This window comes from Patella vulgata, chromosome 9, assembly GCF_932274485.2.
Source record: "Patella vulgata chromosome 9, xgPatVulg1.2, whole genome shotgun sequence".
In the NCBI taxonomy this organism is placed as follows: Eukaryota; Metazoa; Mollusca; class Gastropoda; family Patellidae; genus Patella; species Patella vulgata.
In genome coordinates, this window is record NC_065887.2 from 40,651,506 (window position 1) to 40,667,809 (window position 16,304).

Below are 16,304 nucleotides of genomic sequence, written 5' to 3' on the forward strand. Positions count from 1 at the left end.
TCATTTCAAATTCGGATTTGCTTTAAGAAAACCCACTTCCTTAGACAATGATAAATCTAAAAGTATTTTTTGAAATGCACAATTTGATTTCATTTTACTTTTATCCTGTTTAGTTTAAACATATTTTATTGACAAATATCAAAAGGATTGAGCACAAGTTTCAAAAACTTAGAAAAGCCCTTTCCATACATAGAAATGATAGACATTATTTAATACTAACAAGATTTCGAAATAGTATATACAATAATAAATAATTTATAAGTAATATAAGTAAAGTCAGATGAATTATATCTCAAAGTTCTATATAAAATAAGTGAAGAGGTGATAAAGAGAATATAAAATTATATTTAAAACATTGAAAAATAAAGTTTAATAAATGGGATATAAATGAACTGATGCATGTATAAAATGATAAAAAGAAATAATAATAAAAAAAAAAAAAAAATGGGGGGTGGGGGGTGCGGAGAAGTTATCCACCAAAAAAGCTAAAGCTAATAATTTATTCTAAGATGTAACTACTAACAATAACTTTTATTTAAATTTAAATCGTTTTGAAAGTTTGATATATTTGTGAACTTCAAGGAAAAGGTTTGTATTCATCTCAATTGACAATTCTGAATTGCCGCACAATAGGATATCTATATTTATCACAGAATAACTTGACAATGTATTTAATAGTTCAGCACGAATTACATCATATAAGTGACAATGCAGGAAATAGTGTTCGGCATTTTCTATAAATTTGCCACAAGAACATGTGGGATCATTCACAACGTTTATTTCATACAAATCATTTTACAACGAACTACACCCATGCCGTATTCTAGTGTGAATAATATTTTCATGTCTATTACCTTTACAGTAGTAGATTGGCGCTTTATGTATTAAGGAACGTAATTTTTGTTTGTATAGATATTTGAAGGATTTAAGAGTGGTTGATTGCTTTATGGGGTCCTCTAATAATTCCCAATCTCGAATTGTTGTGGGGAAGTACGAAGTTTGGTGTAATACTGTTCTACAATAAGGATATCTATATTCGCTAATGTTTCTTAAATTGTATTTTTGTGGTGTTTGTTGATAATATTCTAGAATGTCATATAAGTATGCTGGGTTTCTCTGATTTTTAATTTGAAAAAATGTGGTTAGTCGCTTTTGTGTACGTCTGTCTGACAATTTATTCCATCCGGTTTCAAAATAAAGCGCTTCACGAGAACAAGTTTTAGTTAGTCCAGTCACAATCCTGGCAGCTTCTAGCTGTACCTTTTCAAGTTTTTCGGTATTGGAAACGTTAGACCCATCCCACACTTCACATGCGTATTCCAATTTTGGCCTTATGAATATCAAATATACGTTATTTAGAGTTTGTCTATTAAAGGTGAATTTTAGTTTACGCAAAATATTTAATAATTGAGGTGATGCCTTAGTACCCGACTGTTCATATCCCGTGCAACTTTTGATATAAGCTGATATGGAATTATTTTAGAAGCGAAATGAAATGAAATGGGGATTAACGTCTTCCTGTTTTGCGCCAACTGGGCTAATGAAGATGGGCATATTACAGTGTGCTATGAGGGGAATTTTGCCTGTTCTTTCCGTTTCCACTCAAACTGGAGTTTTAAATCACAACTCCTAAAATCGCAACAGAAAATGACAGCCTGACATACCGTTCAGAAGATTTTGAGCTTTTTCCGTTTCCATTCAAAATTGAGTTTTAAATCACAACTTCTAAGATGGCAATAGCAAATGGCAGCGTGACATGCCGTTTAGAAGACTTTAAGCTTTTTCCGTTTCAACTCAAACTGTTTATCTTTCTATTTCTTTTAACAGAGGAACTATTTTTCTTCAATTCACTCCTACTCGTTTTAAGTGTCTTCTCTGCAATTCGTTTACTAGAAATGCCTGAGAGCTTCTACAAGTGTAATTCAAGTACCAGTATAATTTTATGTGAAGTAATGATTTTAGTTAAGTATATCTTTTACTACAATAGAATGACGAAATGAACTGAAATAGTATACCTTAGCTCCGTTGTCAAAAGAGATACTCGACACAAACTAGGTCATTTCGGGACTAACATATGGTTCAGTTTTATTTCAATAATTCCTTGCGGGTAGAGGTATTTCGCAGTTGGAAGAAACCGAAGGATCCAGAGAAACCCACGAGGTTTGACAGGCAACCCTACTCCTTGTCACGTACAAGCGGGAAATGGAAACCACACCACCTGACGCACTAGACCCCCACCCAAACCCACCCCACCACAGACCCCCACCCAAACCCACCCACCACAGAAGCCGTCTATTTAGCTCATTTGGTACATACGTTAAGCCCGATTTCATTTCAATCCCTTTATAACGTAAAAACCGACATGAATCCGGGGTGGTTGTGTCTATTATAGTTACTTGGAACAGATCAATACATTAACCAATGATATATTGAGCCCGCTACAGTCAGTAGCTGTTACACACAACCCGAAGCTGGAACACATTGACTGATCTACGAACAACTTGTCTCCTTAATGCATGCTACAGATGATTTGTAGTGGCTTACTTAAACAACTCGCTAATATATCTCTTCTTAACTCTCAACCTAACTAGCATGCATCGATATGTACATGTTCGTGACGTTTCCCAAGGCTTCACGACAAATCATGATAGTGGCTAAATGGCTAAGTAGCTGTGGTTAAACGTGTGCTGCCAATGATTATGACATCACGAGCAACGGGGAGATAGAGGGCTGTGTTATTTACAAATAAACACACTAAAGCAATTTCCTTTGTTCTTGGAATGATCTTTACTTTCTGGCACAGGTTATTCGAAACTTTATAATGGCTGCTTAGGTGGGAATCCAAATTGTTATAGGGATTGGTTAAAGGAGACAAGTCTAAAGCGTATATATACGAGCGTATTCTGGTTGGGGGATTATTCTAAACTTTATAGAACTTCGTGGGAATTTTAATTTTATAGAGATTGGTTAGGAGGCAATTTTAAACCTTATAGAACTTGATTGGGAGGCAATTCTAAACTTTATAGAAATTGGTTTGGAGGGAATGCTAAATATTATAGCGATTGGCTGGGGGGAATTATAAATTCTATAGAGCTTGGTTAGGAGGGAATTCTAAACCTACAGAGCCTTGGTTAGGGGGGAATTCTAAATTGTATAGAATTTGGTTAGGAGGGAATTATAAAGTTGATATATATATAGAATTGTTAGGAGATAATTCTAAACATCAATAATTCATGATTATGAAGGAATTATAAAGTTTATAATGTATGATCGGGAGAGAATGTATTCTATTTTTTATTTTAAAAAATAAACATTGGTTAGCATGGTATTCTAATTATGTATAAAAGTTGGTTAGATATTGTAAATATATTATAATGCATACGTGGTAAGGGAAGAAACCTAAACTATGGTTAAGAGATATTTCTAATCTTTATAAAGCTTTGTTAGGATAGAATTCAGCTGTAATTAAACGGTATTTCTGAGAAATCTCTATGTCGCTTACTACTTCCTGCATTCTGTTATCCGGTGTATCATTCCATAACATAACCGAGGACTTAATACTTCTCTTCTACATAAAGCCCGTCGGAACTGGACGCTTTTTGTCTAAGTTGTAAGTAAAATATATTTTGTTTTAAATGGTACAGCTCAAATAAACTCCACGTGACATTTTAAGGTCATAATGAACAAGATGCCGCTTGATGCTATTTAATACTTAAATATTAAAGGACGATATATCCTCGGATAATCCATTAGCCCGGATGAAGCAGACAAGTGGGAAGTTAAACTACATTTTATTTCATTTCAAATTCGGATTTGCTTTAAGAAAACCCAATTCCTTAGACAATGATGAATCTAAAAGTCTTTCTGTAATGCACAATTTGATTTCATTTTACTTTTATCCTGTAATGCCTTAGTACCCGACTGTTCATATCCCGTGCAACTTTTGATATAAGCTGATATGGAATTATGTTAGAAGCGAAATGAAATGAAATGGGGTTTAACGTCTTCCTGTTTTGCGCCGACTGGGCTAATGAAGATAGGCATACTACAGTGTGCTATGAGGGGAATTTTGCCTGTACAGCGGCGCTACGGCCTACTCTTATATCGAATTCCAACTGCCAATGGACCCTTTACATGCATACAATGCGTACACGAGATCTCGTCTTTTCGTTCCATCCGAAGGACTATGCGTTGTCCCTTGCCAGGTCGTCTCTCCTGCACCACTGCCAAGCGGGAACCACACCGGCAAATCCTAATGAACATTCTCGGCCAATGAAGGGGTCGAACACAGGACCTTCAGGTTAGCGAGCCAACGTCTTACTTACTTAGCCACGTAATGTTAGAAAGTAATTTAGATTACAGCGTATGTCAAAAACAAGAAACGAAATATTGAACTAAATTATTAATTAAATTTAATGTGCTTTACAAATGAAAAGACGGGTCTGACACCCCCACCATCCCTGTTCTCAAGAATTATCACGCGTTTTAAAAATTGTAATCTAATTTGAGTATGATGTTTTTGGGGAGGCAGGTAGCGTACGCCCTATAATAAGACCTGCTTTCCATGCAAATAAGGTCCCTACGGCCAAGCGAATTATTAAAATAATATAAAATATATGCTTTAATCCATAAATGAGTGGATGTTAATCCCCATATCTTTCTCCTTTTATTCTTACTAGGTATTACTCGAGACAAAAACAACACTTTTTTTATATGGGTGTAATATTGATAGGCTTGGGTCATTCATGTTAAAGGGTTAGCTAATTACTTTATCGGTTTAACTGGAACAGTAGCCGTAGAATTTCTAGTAGAAATTATCCCTGTTGTAATCGATGTTTATTACTTTAATAAAGGGGTCTGGAATACATACCGCGCTAAGCAACAGCTTGGATGCACAGGAATGTTAACTGCGGGCCGAGATCGGTAGCTCGGGTATAAATTCCTTCCAAGTTTGAATATTTCTTGCAATTGTAACTGTCGGTGGTTAAAATAGCGTAATGATAAAATACCACGTTATAAAAGCCATAATCAGATATACGGTGAGACTATCGCATCAACTTTCTATTCGTTTTCTACAGTTTTAACAATGGGCACGACGTTCGCTTCATTCAGCGCAAAATTATACGAGCACCATTGTCAGTGATCTGACACTATGGGAATGATTCCTGTGATTGACTGACGTTGATATTACCTTCATCGGTCGTCGATAAGAGCCAATCATCGAGGGTTTTAGATCGAATACGGAAACCGAGGTTTTGTTGCCATCCGCCCAGTCAATGATAATTACCTACTCCCTGAATGGATAGTTTTCACATATATACCGTGCTTGTACTACGAGCGATCACACACACAGTGGACAATCGAACTGTTACTTTTGGATATAAGTAAGCCTCCACTGACTAAAGTTTTCATCCTTCTCCAGTCGTTACTGTACTTAAACAAGGTAAGACTATTATATATTTTTATACGCACTATCCACATATATCATTAGTGTTAAATGCACCATTCTGTAATCTACCACTGACACAGGGTTTATCGTCCACTTCTTCTTAACATGGTAAAATACCAAACAATGTTCCAAGCATTAATGAAACTGACCAGTTGTTTAAAACCGATGCAGTACGATACCATATCAGTTGGACAGGCGGACACGCATCAAGCGAATAATTAAGATCAGTATCAGGATTAAGGATTTACTATGGATTAAAACATCTATGAATAAACCCGTTTGAGAACTACAATACCATATTGTCATCTCTTTGTAAAGATGTTTACCTAAATCCATCGTCATACCATGGAAATACCAACAAACGAAAAACAAAATCACCGAACCCAGCAACGAAACAAACCGAAAACGCCCCCCCCCCCCTCAAAAACAAAGAAAAAAATAACAAAACAACGTAAATAAAAAAATCAAAACAACCCACAACACTCGTTAAGCATGCTTTTATACTTTTTAATACATCTCAGTCAATTAATTTATTGTATAGAAATTATTTTTATTCAATAGTTGTCTGGAGGACTTCTCAGGTCCTTAAGGCGCCTTTCACCTTAATTTAATTTCGATGGGCAATAATGTCGAGTTCAATGTTAATTTCAAAAGTGGTTTGAAGTGTTAAATTGAGCTAACCCCCCAAAATTTATGATATATGTATTTATGATTAATATAAAATTATCTATGTTATTGATGGAGATTAAGCTTGTGAAACTGACAAAATCTGGGGTGCACATACAATGGAATGCATACAATTGTATCTTGAACAGATGGAATTCGAAGATAAATTATTGGAGGAACGGACACTGCCCAAGCAAAAGCGCCATCTTCGCATTGCAAACTGAAAGTAACCATAAGCTGGTCATAATAAAATCGAGGTTTCACGGTCTCGTCAAAACAATCAATACAAACGTAATTTAATTATTAATAATATGGTTGCGTATGAAACATCTCTTTTAAGTGAACAACTCCACATGGATGAACTTTAAGTTTTCGTTGCCTTTGAACGTCTCAACAAACTTTCTTGGTCGGTCCGACGGGCACCAGCGTTGACAAGTGAAAACCGGACTTCAAATATTTGCCGAGATTAGAACCCGAGTTGTTGTTGTTGTTCTTAGTGTTTAAAGTCCGCTTCCACCGAAGGTGATATCACAGACAAGTCTTATTTTTCATTTTCATTATCTCAGCGCACGCACAGGGGTCTTTCCTGTGGGAGGAAACCGGAGTACCCGGAGTAAACCCACGAGGTTGAGAAGGCGCCCCTATCTCCAAGTGACATAGCCAGAGGTGACCGGTCCGCTAGAGGTCGACGCGCGCCACTCTAGACCACTAGGCCATCCCAACCCCCCATTCCATATGAAGTCCGTATCGCCCTATTTTATTTTACAAATCAATAAAAAAGTTGTTAATCTTCAACAGCAGACGCGATTAAAAAAAATACAATTTTATAAACACGTTATAAATTATTTATTCGACCGTACTTGGTTGTAATATAGCTTTATTTATTTCACAATGGAAAACATGCACCATTGGTTTTATTCAATTAAAACACACTGAAATATAAGTAGATGTTATCCAATATACGAGATGGGACAAATGAATAAATAATACACTTGCAATAGATTTATATGAGTGTGATGCAGGTTATTGAGATTAATATTATCACCAACAGTTTCTGATTGTCGGGTGGAGGGGTCGGTGGGTGCTTGAAGAGCACATAAACACGGCACCATCACATAAATATACCGAATAATTTTAAATTAGATAAAAAAATCATATACGAAAGAAACAAAATCATAAAGAAATGAGATTCGATGTATAACATATATGTCGTAACTTTTAAAAATTGTGCTCAGGAAGAATGCCGTCTCTCTGCCACCCTCTGCACCTCTATAACACTGGTAGCGGATATTTTTATTGCCGCTTTGATTCTTATGGTTTTCTACTTGAATTATTAATACAATTGTGTCGAGAGCTGCACATAACATACTACCGTGTACTATACATGGGTATAGATTAATTGATGCAGAATACAAGTCGGGTCGTTGGGAAGGGACGAACATCCCAAAACACGTGTTTACTAATCACAGCACGTAAGATTGTCCTCAAAGCACATTGCATGACGTATGTTTGTGCTTTGTTTGAGCACAAATATAAATTTGAGAAAGTTATTCAATAACCTTTGATATTTTGATACAGATATTTCAACTGGTTCCTCGTGACCACATTAGTCAATGTAAAAGAATCCCTGACAGGTGAAATTCGAAAGCGCCCGTCTTTCCGCCCGTCTTTATTATCGAATCCAATAGAACTTTTCGTAACTCGTCTATCTGTTTATAGAAAGAAAGAGTAAAAACTGTTTATAAGATAGTAATTGTATAGATTATGTAATATTCTAGTTGATGTTATATCAAGATAACGGTAAATCCACATTACAGTATAACGAGAATAACTTTTTATCAGTAGGACGTTAAACTCCATTTTATTTCATTATAACTTGTATCAAGGGCGGTGTCTGGGGGTGGGGAGAGGGTGGGACTGGGCAGTGAAAGACAGTTTACCCCTAAACTAATTGCCCCTTTTTATCTACACGTGTTTCAAATAATGAAATATTTACTGAATATCTCTCTAATAATAGTCCCTGTGAGGTGAGCCAAAGCCCTTAACGTAGTATTCCGGTCTTCCCTCCCGTCCACCCAGTGCCGGACTGGGCCCACCTGTCCACCTGTCCGTGACAGGTGAGCCTAAGCTTATTAAAAAAAAGTGGACCTAAGCCTATAAAGAAAAAAGAGAAAGAAAAAAAGGAAAAAAGAAAAGAGAAAGAAAGGAGAAGGGGAGGAAAGAAAAGAAAGAAGGAAGGAAGAAGAGGACAGGACACAGGCTGTGTCCTGTCCTCTCCTTCCTTCTTTCCTAATGATAGTGCTCTTAGATCATTATGTTATCCAATTGTATCAGGAAACCAAAAATTTGCCTTCTTCTGCTTTGGTCTGAAATGCTTGGAAAATGGGTTTGCGGTTGTCAATTTTCAAAGTTTTCCTGATGAGAGCCCCCCCCCCCCCAAGACTCTCGCGCGCCTTCGACCCACCAGTCCGACACTGCGTCCACCCCTCACCGTCGGGCCATTTTCTATTTAGATCTTGGATGGTATATAGTGTGTACTTATGGATCTATCAGGGAATTATATATTGGTATTTTATATGCTCAAAATGTGTTGACATGCAATAATTATCAGCCTTATATTGGATCTATATTTAGGCAAATGTGTATTTATAGTTTTACAGCAGTAAAAGTATTCTAATAAAGATCACCATTAATAAAATTATTCTTCATTGACTAAATCATTTATACATGCAGAATCATTATCGTTAAGTCTGCATCAACCGGTATAAGTGCGTTGGGCATATCCCATGCAGTCTGCTACGAGGGCAATATTGTCCTGTAAACGACATTTCCACTCGAATTCCAAAAGTTCAAATGTCGATTTTTCGTCACATCCGAACTACCAAGCACACTTAATTCTACGTTAGAATGTTCTCAACATCATAAACTATAGATTTGATCAACTGAAAATTTGACTCCGATTCATTTCAAATTCAACCTGTCTTATATTTCCTTTCTGAGCAGCCTATATGTTAATGTCTTCACATGTCACATGATTTCTGAGGTGTTTACACGTGACTTAAGGGACAAAGCGATCAGCTCCTGCAGTCCGAACCCCCATGGGACACCTCGACATTAATGTATTTGATACCCAGATTTAGGATTTAGTGAATCACATATGCGCGGAAATGCACACACACGAGTGAACAATGTGCTGCGATATCGCCACCCCGGGAGCATACGCTAATCCACCAACTATACTTTTATTACTAAAGAACAAAAAATGTCATTTTCGTCAGTTACTATGTCATGTCATGTCATGTCATGGGTTGTTGAAGTATCAATAATTCGAATTCCATATGTTGACCTTGTTGCCGGGTTATTAGATAAACTCAAAGTAACAAAATAACTACTAGATTCTAGACGGTTTATATAAACAATGTCTTGTTAAACACTTATGTCACTCATGTATATTGTGGTGGGGGGCGGAATGCATAACGCGTGCTTCATAAGGTCTGTCATGCTTGTACTTGACAAGGAATAGGTTCGCCTGTCGAACCTCGTGGGTTTTCTCCAGGTCCTCCGGTTTCCTCCCACTGCTAAAGACCCCTACGCGCAAGCGAATTTATGAAATAAATTTGAACTATATGTTAGTCTCGAAATGACTAAGTTTGTGTCGAGTGGACGTTAAACCTTATCCCCCTCTCCCCCCTCTCCCCCCCCCACCTCTCCCTCTCTCTCACATGTATATTGTGTATCAACGTTCGTTCCTGGTTTGTTTCCGAGCCACTGAGATCCCGGATTTTATGCTGATGTTGGTTGAGACAGTCCCCCAGGAATTCCCAACAGCGTCTAATCGTTCGGGTCGTATGAAATACAGTATACTTGTTGGCATGCATATACCAGGGTCCTGTTTCACGAAATTTTAACTAAAGATAAAATCCAAATTTTAGTAGATACTTCAATTTTGATTGGCTAAGCACTACAATCGGTCTAATATTTTCCAATCAAATTAGTTATCCAAACAGGCCCCAGAACCCTAGGTTGTGTGAACTTTGCGGAATGTCGACGGAAAGTGGTCTAACCCTAAGGTCCTTCAATAGGCGCGATGTCGATCCCAAACAACATTTTCGTTCCTTGCTCAAGACCCATATGCGCAAGTTCAGTTATGAATTACAGTGGACGTTCCTTAAATAAACAGAAGTATACAAGGTATGATAAATATACCGTGTATGTAAATAGTAACCAATATATTTCTTCTGTATATTCTACGTAGCAATTGTTATCAAATCGTGCACGAGTCTGTCGTTGATTCATAAAAAAATGAATTGTTCGACTTTCGCAATTTCATTGGTGAACTTAAACTTTAACATAAACATCCTTTAGATTACGACATTTTGCGTCTAATTTACAAACTTGTTTGTGTCTTATTGTCAACTTGTTTCCGTCTAATTTACAAACTTGTTTGTGTCTTATTGTCAACTTGTTTCCGTCTAATTTACAAACTTGTTTGTGTCTTATTGTCAACTTGTTTCCGTGTAATTTACAAACTTGTTTGTTTATTAGTTTGCGATCTTTTCCCGGAAATACCCCATCTGATATCTATGTGGTGGGGGGGGGGCTGAATGGTTAGCACGTGCGCGCTGTACCATAAAGTCTGTCATTGAGTCAACTGGCGTGGTTTCGAATCCCCGGTTGTACGTGGCAAGGAGTAGGATCGCCTGTCCAACCTCCTGGGTTTTCTCCGGGTCCTCCGGTTTCCTCCAACTGCTAAAGACCCCTACGCGCAAGCGAATTATTGAAATAAAATTAAACCATATGTTAGTCCCGAAATGACCTAGTTTGTGTCGAGTGGACGTTAAACCCATCTCTCTCTCTCTCTCTCTCTCTCTCTCTCTCTCTCTCTATCTATGTGATGGAGTGGAATTAATCCCCCCGATCTAATATCTATGTCTAGGTCATATTAACACTTATATATTATAAATCTATTTTCTCAAGTCGCGTACTCTCCGGTTTCCTTCCACAGCTAAAGACCCCTAACGCTCAAACCGAATACTGAAATACATTTGAACGATATGTTAGTCCCGAAATGACCTAGTTTGTATCCAGTATACGTTAAATCCCATGTCAGTCATTGTGCATAAATTATCGATTCACATATTGACAATCAATTTATTTAATTTCACAATTACCGTGCATATGAAACATTACCTTGACAAATAAATTAACAAATTACACAACAACCATGTATATGTGATATCCTAGACAGAGAAATTGAAAATTAACCGATTAATAATATGTATGTTAAAATATTCACAGATATAATATATATGTATATATGTATATATAAAGAGGTTTTTATGTTAATATATTTAATGTTATATTATAAATACAGTGATTATGTTGTATTTAACTTTCTAGATATGTCTAATCGTATTTTCATATATCAAAGGGAGAACAAGTCACCGCATTCATTCGCCCAGTTGGAGCTGAACAGGACGTTGAACCCCATTTTTTTCGATAACAAGTGGAAATAAAGTTCCAATATAGATTGTAATGTAAACTTCAAAGGCCCAGAAAGTCAGAAACACATCCCGTCGTCATTATCCCGGTTGGAGCAGAAACGTTGGACGTTAAGCCCCATTTCAGTATTATATAAAAAAATATTTTTGAGCAATTCTTGTTTTTTGTCTATAAATGTGCTGTCGACCAAAGTTATCTTGACTATTTTATCCAAAAATCAATTCAATATCTCGTTTTCTTTATAGTTTAATATTATTTTAGATAACGTCAGGAAGAAAAAGCCAATACTATATAAAACCAATATAAAAAAATGATATCCATCGTATTAATATCGTTTAATTAAAATTTACTGTCCGTTATCATATACTATTCAAAAAAAGTAGGGGATATTTGATTTTTAAGTGTTATTAAAGTCACCTAATGAAACTGACGAAGAAACAAATGACAAAATGAAATGAAGTTCACATTCATCGATTTATTCCAAATGATCGTTAGACTAAGTAAGGCACAGACTGACCATTATAAGGGTAAAATGATACCCGGGGTCAAACAGCAAAGTTACCACAGCATCACAACCAAGTCAGTAACGGGTAAATCCTCCTCTGTTTGCCAAACAAGCATTGATCCGACGTGGCATACTCCTAATGAGACGTCTAAGGTCATTTTGGTCCAGATTGTCCCATTCCTGTTGCAACGCAGCAGCAAGTTCTTGGACATTGGCAGGACGTTGTTGACGTTGACGTAACCTCTGTCCAAGCATGTCCCAGACATGCTCGATGGGGGAGAGGTCGGGACTCAGTGCTGGCCAAGGTAATGTGGTGATGTTCTGTTGTTGGAGGTAACCTGTAACGATCCTGGCCCTGTGACATCTTGCGTTGTCATCCTGGAAGATGAAACGGCGGCCATGACGTCGTGCGAACGGCACAACATGGACTGCCAAGATGTTGTCCCGGTAGTACTGGCCTGTAACACGCCCTGCAACAACATGTAAAGCCGTTCTTCCAGCAACAGTGATGCCTCCCCACACCATAACAGAACCACCCCCAAATCGATCATGTCTGATGACGTTAACGTCTTGGAAGCGCTCGTTTCGACGACGCCACACCCTCCTACGTCTGTCCAAAAAATCAACAGTGAACCTTGACTCATCTGAAAACATCACATTGCTCCAGCGTCGATTATCCCAGTGTTGACGATCCCTACACCAACGACGTCCTGCCTGAAGGGATCACGCGAGGACGTCGGGCGCGAAGGTGACCCCTATGCAGTCGATTCCGAATCGTCTGGCCACTCACTCTCACACCAGTGTCTGTTTGAAGACGAGCGCCGATCTGATTTGCTGTGATGACACGATTTCTCAAGGCCAAGGTACGGATAAATCGATCCTGGGCTTGAGTTGTCGCCCTTGGTCGACCTGAGCGTGGTCTGTCCTGTACAGATTGTGTATCACGGTATCTGGACCATAGCCTGCTTATGACAGACTGAGAAACATTCATCGTCCGCGCCACAACCGCCTGTGTTGTGCCGATCTGTAGCATGCCAAGGGCACGTAACCTTTCATTTTGGGTAAGCCGACGCATATCAAAATTTGTTTTCTGGTCACTAAAACAATTAAACTGATGTTTCCACCCTGGAATTCAATGCCACAATGACTGTAACATTCAAAGTCAGAGTCGTGCAAATCTTGGGTTGGACCCCCATGATGATCCCAAGCATCACCTGCATTCCATGCGGTAGCTATTGGTGCGTTTGGGCGTCACATGTAACTGGAAATGTTTCTTCTGTTAGGTTCTATAGTGACTTTTTTCGTAGTCATTTGCATATTTTAGTATTATGCCCCTCAAAATCAAATATCCCCTACTTTTTTTGAATAGTATATCTGTATTATGTACTGGTTTATAACAAAACTTAAACTTAGTCGCAGCAGGACCGGGGGGTTGGATGGCTGGATGGTTAGCACGTGCGGGCTGTATCATAAAGCCTGTCATTGAGTCAACTGGCATGGTTTCGAATCCCCGGTTGTACGTGACAAGGAGTAGGGTCGCCTGTCCAACCTCGTGGGTTTTCTCCGGGTCCCCCGGGTTCCTCCCACTGCTAAAGACCCCTACGCGCAAGCGAATTATTGAAATAAAATTAAACCATATGTTAGTCCCGAAATGACCTAGTTTGTGTCGAGTGGACGTTAAACCCCATCTCTCTCTCTCTCTCTCTTCGCCATGAACACACGGCTTATGAAATCCTATCACCAGGACCACGCGACTTATGAAATAACCTCACCCACGCGGCGTATGAAATAACAACACCATGACCATGCGTCTTATGACATAACCGCACCATGAACATGAAACTTATGAAATAACAACACCAGGACCACGCGACTTATGAAATAACAGCACCGTGACCACCTGGCGTATGAATTAACCATACCATGACCACGCGACTTACGAAATAACGGCACCGTGACCACCTGGCGTATGAAATAACGGCACCATGACCACCTGGCTTATGAAATAATCGCACCATGAACATGCAACTGGTGAAATACCCTGCTTATCAATTCACTCAGTCGTGGCCATGTTTAAAAAAATAATTTATTATTTTTTAACTTCACTGTCGTCATATTTTTAAATTTAATTTGAATGGTAAAATGATGAACGCTGTTCGAACAACCAGAAAATGTTGAATATAATTTTATCCACAACGTGCAGTGTAGATAAGTCATTTTTCATTTTAGCATTTACATGCTGCTTATTTGTCTATTTTTAATGTTTTATCTAAAAGTAATTACCTTTATCTTTGACAATATTAGCACAATGAAGATATCCGTTTTGTGATTTATTTAAAGGAGCTAAATCTCTATTCTTTGGCACCTAGAAATGGACACAAATGGGCCTCAACGCATATAATAATGTAATATGAATGTATATATCTGATATACATTCAATCGTTTCTGTTTTACTGTAGTTTCTAATCAGATATGTTCGGTTAAATACGCGAAGGTCCGAAATGAATGGCAGTCTTTGGCGTCTTGTTATTCTAGTCTACAATGGGTAGTGTCCTCCTACATGGTATATGTTTAGCCTCGTTCATCGAGTCGCTTTATACAAATGGCAATCGAAAGCATTCTGGCACACGATTCATGTGCCAATTTTAAAATTTTCATTTTGTCTTTCGATATCAGAATCCCAAATTTTCACGGTACGAGCGTAAGATAACAACATCAATGTTGATTTAAACTGACCAGTAAGTCATGTTGATTTAAACTGACCAGTAAGTCATGTTGATTTAAACTGACCAGTAAGTTATGTTGATTTAAACTGACCAGTAAGTCATGTTGATTTAAACTGACCAGTAAGTCATGTTTGCAATATCGAAGATTGTGGATGATACTGAGTTAAACACCTGGCTACTTTAAAGCCGCTGACCCAGATGGAGCATTTTGCGGAGAATATCTAATATTTCACGGCATAATAGACGCTAAAATTTACCCAACCATAGAAAATATCCGGAATCCTTTAGATTCAACTGGATTAAAAGATTTCACCCAACACTTATAGGTGGCGCTAGGGGGTATATATCGTCTGCGGGTGGTGCCGAATATTGCGAATTTGATATCCAATTTATCATATCTTTGTAAATACTGAACGGAATATGCGAACCGAAATTCATTTCAGAGATTCAGCTTGAAGAATATTGTAATTTACAAAGGACCAGTGACTTTAATATGTTTGATTTTTTAAACATTTTATGGATCCCAGTTCGCTTTATGTCTAATCATACCAATCATCATTGTTTCGTTTTCTTTTAACATTAAAGTTTGGTTTTTATAAGAAGACTTGGTTTGCTGGATTTAACGAAAGGAAATTATACCATGATCTCAATATGATCGTGGGTACCGTAGCTTCGGACAATCAAATAAACCAAGAAGAAAATCTCATAGTTTTATCTCATCCGTTCATTTTCTGTTAAATAGACATTATCTTTATTGACTAAGCTCAACGATTTCTCGCTTTTTAACTTTTATTCGAGTTAACTAATGTGAGTGTAAAATAAATCGAGCATTTAATGCAACTTAAGTATATATTAAGTGAGATATGTATTCAATCTAGTGTGACGTTCGTATTAATTATGGCAATGTGGCTACTTCAAAGAACACCGATCAGGCAAATAATCAATATTCATTTACTATAATATAATGATATCTCTGAACGGCATGGATATTAACTCATCGTATCCTAAATACAATAGAACCAGTGAGAAAATCCGGTTAAAATTGTCCCATCAAATAAAGTGTCGTGAATTAATTACAGTAATGATACCTGTTATTATGAGAACTCATTACAATGCCGTCATAGTAAATACATCAATCACCCCTTGTCCTATTGTAATCAACCAGACAAGAGCTTTGCTATAGAGTCTATAGACTATGTAGACTAAATCAAATTGGTGATGAAGTCCACTATTTATTTTTTTATACTGATGCGGTTATTTTAAAGAAAAGGAAATTGTCTATATCTCCGAAGTTCTACTGTAGATCATATATAGCATATAAGTTTAGCGAATTGTTTAATTTAAAAATCAAACGAGCTTACCTTCAGGGAAGTGATGTTTGATTGTAATTCTACGAGTCATAATAAGGGACGGGGAAATCATGTGAGAAGTCGCGTGCATCCCGTTTCATTCTTTA

General features: G+C 37.5%; 1 protein-coding gene across 1 annotated transcript in view; it reads left to right on the plus strand.

Moving 5' to 3' along the window:
* Positions 1-5,063: 5,063 nt before the first annotated feature.
* LOC126831955 (calcitonin receptor) overlaps positions 5,064-16,304 on the plus strand; it is a 174,339-nt gene continuing 163,098 nt past the window's right edge. Inside the window, exon 1 of the mRNA XM_050562620.2 lies at positions 5,064-5,443. The gene's annotated coding sequence lies outside the window, so the exon portion shown is untranslated. The remainder of the gene's footprint in view (positions 5,444-16,304) is intronic.